General features: G+C 51.0%; 1 pseudogene across 1 annotated transcript; it reads left to right on the forward strand.

Moving 5' to 3' along the window:
• The first annotated feature begins 4464 nt into the window (after positions 1–4464).
• Positions 4465–5195, forward strand: LOC104658394 (annotated as a pseudogene). Its single transcript, XR_747428.2, has one exon. The product of XR_747428.2 is annotated as a 60S ribosomal protein L13 pseudogene (transcript).
• Positions 5196–6159: the final 964 nt, after the last annotated feature.

Raw genomic sequence — 6159 nt, forward strand, 5'->3', positions numbered from 1 at the left:
CAGCTTCCCTCAGAGAGAGGGATTCATGAGGCCAAAGCAGAAGCTCAATGTCTTTTATGGCCTAGACACGCTGCCACCTCTGCTGCACTGCCTCCATCATACAGACCAACCTAGGCTCAAGGTGGGGAGACACCACACAAGGGTCTGCATGCCAGGAGGTGACTTGGAGCTGGCTGCCACATACTGCATCTATCCTTAGAGGCTGAGCAGAGCTGTCTCCCTTGGTCTGCTGCTCTGTGAATTCCTCCTGTGTCTATCTCAGGCTGAGTTAAGAGCTCCCTGGGGTTCCCATTTCACTGGCGTCAACCAAACCATGGATCCTGTCCTGTTGCAATTGTTTCTCCCCTGACCTTTCTTCAGAATGGCACTAAGACTCAGAGTAAAGACTGTGTCTGATTCACCTATGTCCCCAATACTCAGCAGCCAGAGCATGTTTCAGCAACTATGTGTGGTTCAATGAGCATCAGTAGGGTGGGTGGATGGATGGACGGACGGATGGGCAAGTGAATGGATGAGTGAATGGATGGACAGATGAATGGTTGGATGAGTAGATGAATGGTTGGATGAGTAGATGAATGGTTGGATGAGTAGATGAATGGTTGGATGAGTAGATGAATGGTTGGATGAGTAGATGAATGGTTGGATGAGTAGATGAATGGTTGGATGAGTAGATGAATGGTTGGATGAGTAGATGAATGGTTGGATGAGTAGATGAATGGTTGGATGAGTAGATGAATGGTTGGATGAGTAGATGAATGGTTGGATGAGTAGATGAATGGTTGGATGAGTAGATGAATGGTTGGATGAGTAGATGAATGGTTGGATGAGTAGATGAATGGTTGGATGAGTAGATGAATGGTTGGATGAGTAGATGAATGGTTGGATGGATGAGTGAACAGCTGAATGTGTGAGTGGGCAGATGGATGCATAAGTCAGCGAATGGATAGGTGATTGAATAAACAAATGCATGAATGAATGGACTAAAAAACGACTTTTCCCATATTTCTCCTGCCAGGTAATTGCTTGGGATTCTTAGAAATTTTAAGCCAAGAGAGACCCTGAAATTCATCTACAGACACATCCCCAGATCCAGCAATGCCATCATGTATTGAACAGGCCTGATTCCAAGCGTTGGTAAAGAGTTTTTTTTTGTTTGTTTGTTTTTTGAGACGGAGTCTCGCTCTGTCGCCCAGGTTGCAGTGCAGTGGCCGGATCTCAGCTCACTGCAAGCTCCGCCTCCCGGGTTCCTGCCATTCTCCTGCCTCAGCCTCCGGAGCAGCTGGGACTACAGGCGCCCACCACCTCGCCTGGCTAGTTTTTTGTATTTTTTTAGTAGAGACGGGGTTTTACCGTGTTAGCCAGGATGGTCTCGATTTCCTGACCTCATGATCTGCCCGTCTCGGCCTCCCAAAGTGCTGGGATTACAGGTTTGAGCCACCGCGCCTGGCCTAAAAAGTTTCTTACTTGCCCCATGATCTACCTCCTGGCAGCAATGTCCCCACCTCCTTCTCACATGTGGGCACACATACATGTGTGCACATGGGGACACACCACAAGGATGCCCACAATGCCCCAGACATCAGGACACTGCTGTCATAAAGCAGCCTGCATACTCCCATGTTAGCCTCGCTGGGGCTAGCAGTGCCACACAAGGCCAGCTTCCCCTGGCACCTTGTCCTAAGCTGGGCAAGGGCAGGACCTGGAGATCCCCAGGGAAGCAGGAGGAGAGGATATCCCTGAGCCTTTCTCACCTGCCCACCTGCTCTGCCATCTGGTCTGACCCAGCTCTCGCAGAGCTCCTCCCCCACCCCTCTGCCTCCCTCCATTTCTCTCCCCAGAGGCCTCTGTGTGGACCAAGATCCCCACAGACCCTGTGATCAGGGAATTGAATACTTGCAACAGCTTTCGTTCCTTTTAGGAGGATGGGAAATATTCTTTCAAGCAGACACCCTTATGGGAAGTGCAATAATACACAGCCTCGACTACCACCCAAGGTCTTGAGTAAAAGCAGGAAGCAAGCAGCTCATTTCTGAGCAAATGGTGAGGCTGGAAACTGGAGTGGTCTGGACTGTGGAAGCCTAAACGTTATGCAATCTGGAGGGCTTGTTTAAGAAAAATAACACCAAATTACAGCTACAAAGTGCAGAAAAAAAATCATTTAGAAAGAAATGACAAATTTGTAAAAAGCTGAACCATAAATATCAAATAAAAAAAATAGCATATGATTCCATGAGTAAGTAACTGCCTCAGTCGCCTCTATAATACCCTTTTCCTACATTTTTTTTTTTTTTTTGGCTGCATATTCTTTGATGGCTTCTTTGTATGACAATGATTTTGTAATATGATTTTCCACAGAGAGAATAAAAGATGCTTCAGTCTGTCCTCCAGCACATGTTTTTTGTTTGTCTGTTTTGTTTAAAAGTAGTTTGTTACTTTTGATGTCTTAGGGAAATTTATTTCAATTGCATGGGTTGTTATTGGCAAGGCCATATCTGAAATGTCCTCTACAATTTCTTGCCTGGACTGGGTATCTGTAAGAGACTCCAGTTCTTTGACATCATTCATGCTCCTGATGACCACAGTTGGGCAACCAGGTCAACTGAGCCAGGCCCTCATTCCATCTGGTCCTGAAGGGAAGAGATGGCCGTGAAGCCTGGGCACCATGGCCTTGAGCAGGAAGCACAGCAGTGACTACTTCATCTTCCTCCTTGGAGTCAAGAGAGAGAGTCAGTGACCCATGAGGTCCACCTACCAGGTTGCCACAGCCCACAGCCCCATCCACAACCAAGGAGCATTCTTCAGCATAGGGGCAGGGAAGCCCACACTGAACTGTGGGATGGACCCATGCAAACCAAGGAGCATCCTTCAGCATAGGGGCAGGGAAGCCCACACTGAACTGTGGGATGGACCCATGCAAACCAAGGAGCATCCTTCAGCACAGGGGCAGGGAAGCCCACACTGAACTGTGGGATGGACCCATGCAAACCAAGGGCCTGGAACTTCAGCGCCATTATCTTCATTGACAATCTGGTGGTGCCTCCTACAAATGCCTAGAGGCTCAGCCCCCGAAGACTCCTCCAGTTTTCCCTTCCCACAGCCTGGCCCCAGCTGAGGTCAGAGAGGCAGGCCCATGCTTGACACCCAAGGCTGGGCTGAATGTTCTGCTGGAAAGAGGACAGAGGGTGAACAGAAGAAAGGCATCCAGGTGAGGGTTGTGGCCATGCCCACAGGCCCCTGAATTTCGAAGAACAGTCATTCACAGCCCCAGTTTAGGCCTTCAAAACCTGCAAGTCCAGACATTCTCATGCAGAGGTGCTCAGCCCAATGGTTGGGGACACAGAGACCTCATTGCAATGCAAGTGTTTCTCCTGGGTCTTTAAGAGAATGTGAGTGGGGCAAGGGCAACCCCACTCCCAGCAGCTTTTGCTAAGCACCAGGGAGGATATTTACACCAGCTGTGGGAATTGGTAAAGGCCCCAATTTTATGGATGTGGGAGAAGCTGCCCATCCCTAAACTCCCTAATTCAGTCCCCTGCCCTGCCCTGCCCCCACCACACACACGCTGATCCCACAAATTCTGCCATCACTGGGAAAAGCCAAATGTCTGGGCCAAACTGAGGTTCAATCTTACTCCCAAGGAAAGACTGTTGCCCTAGAAGGATAAGAACGGGGCTGAGGAGATCACCAGAAGGGGACAGAGGGCTCAGCTTTGCTCAGACACAAACTTGCCCTGTACTTCTGGAAAGTTCTCTACTACCCCAAGCCTTGATTTCTTCATCTGTAAAATGAGTGTGCAAGAAGACAACATCTCCGGATCGCGCCCAGCTCCACAGAGCTACGACAAAGCCAATCTTAACAAAGCCACAGCCAGGATCACCTGTGTCAGCAACCAGCAGGTGCATGTTCCCCCAGCCTTGGACTCAGGCCACCCCTTTGGGCTGAGATTTCAAAACTCTGCCCCTGGTTTACCTCATCCTTATTCAGTACCCAAAACTCCGTCTGTAATCCCAGCACTTTGGGAGGCCGAGGCGGGCGGATCACAAAGTCAGGAGATCGAGACCATCCTGGCCAACTTGGTGAAACTCCGTCTCTACTAAAAATACAAAAATTAGCTGGGCGTGGTGGCATGCGCCTGTAATCCCAGCTATTCGGGAGGCTGAGGCACAGACCACTTGCTGTACCCCGGGTAGGTGGTGGGCTAGCTCTATTCCAGAGGCATGTTCACTGTTTCTACCCACAGGAAATGCTCTAGGCCTCGCCCCCATCCCCCTGGGCTTGGACACAGACGCCTTTCTCTAGGAGGCCTTTCTTTGCAACTGTGCCCAAGGAGACCCTAAGCCTCAGTTTCCTCTGCTGTAAAATGGGGACATTTGGAAGAACTGGGCTCATGTAATCTCATGCCATCCTACATCAAAGAGGTGGCAAGATATTTACCTTATTTTTTTTTTTAAGAAGGAGTCCTGTCCTTTCCGCTCGGTTGTCTTCCTGTGCAGGAGCCGCAGGGCCGTAGGCAGCCATGGCGCCTAGCCGGAATGGCATGATCTTGAAGCCCCACTTCCACCAGGACTGGCAGCGGCGCGTGGCCACGTGGTTCAACCAGCCGGCCCGGAAGATCCGCAGACTCAAGGCCCAGCGCCCCGCGTCGGGGCCCATCCGGCCCATCGTGCGCTGCCCCACGGTTCGGTACCACACGAAGGTGCGCGCTGGCCGCGGCTTCAGCCTGGGGGAGCTCAGGGTGGCCGGCATTCACAAGAAGGTGGCCCGGACCATCGGCATTTCTGTGGATCCGAGGAGGCGGAACAAGTCCACGGAGTCCCTGCAGGCCCACGTGCAGCGGCTGAAGGAGTTCCAAACTCATCCTCTTCCCCAGGAAGCCCTCGGCCCCCAAGAAGGGAGACAGTTCTGCTGAAGAACTGAAACTGGCCACCCAGCTGACGGGACCGGTCATGCCCATTCGGAATGTCTACAAGAAGGAGAAAGCTCGAGTCATGACTGAGGAGGAGAAGAATTTCAAAGCCTTCGCTAGTCTCCGCATGGCCCATGCCAACGCCCGACTCTTCGGCATAAGGGCAAAAAGAGCCAAGGAAGCCACAGAACAGGATGTTGAAAAGAAAAAATAAAGCCCTCTTGGGGACTTGTAATCAGTCAGCAGTCAAAAAAAAAAAAAAAAAAAAAAAAAAAAAAAAAAAAAAAAAGAAGGAGTCCTGCTCTGTCCCCAGGCTGGAGTGCAGTGGCATGATCTTGGCTCACTGCAACCTCCGTCTCCCTGATTCAAGCGATTCTCTTGCCTCAGCCTCCCGAATAGCTGGGATTACAGGCGCATGCCACCACGCCCAGCTAATTTTTGTATTTTTAGTAGAGACGGAGTTTCACCAAGTTGGCCAGGATGGTCTCGATCTCCTGACTTCGTGATCCGCCCGCCTCGGCCTCCCAAAGTGCTGGGATTACAGGCGTGAGTCACCGCGCCCGGCCAGTTTTCCTCTTTTAACAATGAGTACAAGCTGCCAAATGATCCCAGAGCACACCTGCCTCCTATAGCAGCACATGGCAGGAGCTTCGTCAGTGTTGGTTGGGTCTGCCTCTGAACCCCGTTTCTGACCAGCAGTCTTCCTTGCCCCCACTGTCACAGTGTCCCGGGATGGGGCTGACATCTCTCATGCCTGAGCCTCAGTGTTGGCATGTCCATGTCATCTTTACCACTGAGCGCTGGGCGATCGGGGGCAGGGCTGGCTTTTACACATCCACAGTGTCTCGCAGGGGTTCACTTCCCTGGCGAGGAGATTCTTGAGGATTAAAAGGCTCCCTTCCCTCCGTGTTTGATTGGAAAACCCAAGAGAGGTGTTTGTCCCCTCCTGATTTCTCTGGACAGATGAAAAATGTGGGTGGTTTCCAGGGCTAACCCAAACCAGCAGAGGGTGGGCAGGGAGCGGATCAAATGACCTATGAAAGGGGACCCTCGCCATCCACCCACCTCCAGACTGGCTGGGGAGGTTTTCTGTGGGATGGGAGAAGAGTCCAGATGGGGCCGAAAGGACTTATTGCCTTTGATATTCTATCCCCTGCTCATGCTCAGTTTCCCCTTTTGCCCTACTTCAGCCTTACACCAAGCAGAAGGCTGTGAGTGTTTTCTCTTAAAAAAAAAAAAAAAAAAAAAATCAC

Source organism: Rhinopithecus roxellana, chromosome 15 (genome assembly GCF_007565055.1).
Source record: "Rhinopithecus roxellana isolate Shanxi Qingling chromosome 15, ASM756505v1, whole genome shotgun sequence".
Classification (NCBI taxonomy): domain Eukaryota; kingdom Metazoa; phylum Chordata; class Mammalia; order Primates; family Cercopithecidae; genus Rhinopithecus; species Rhinopithecus roxellana.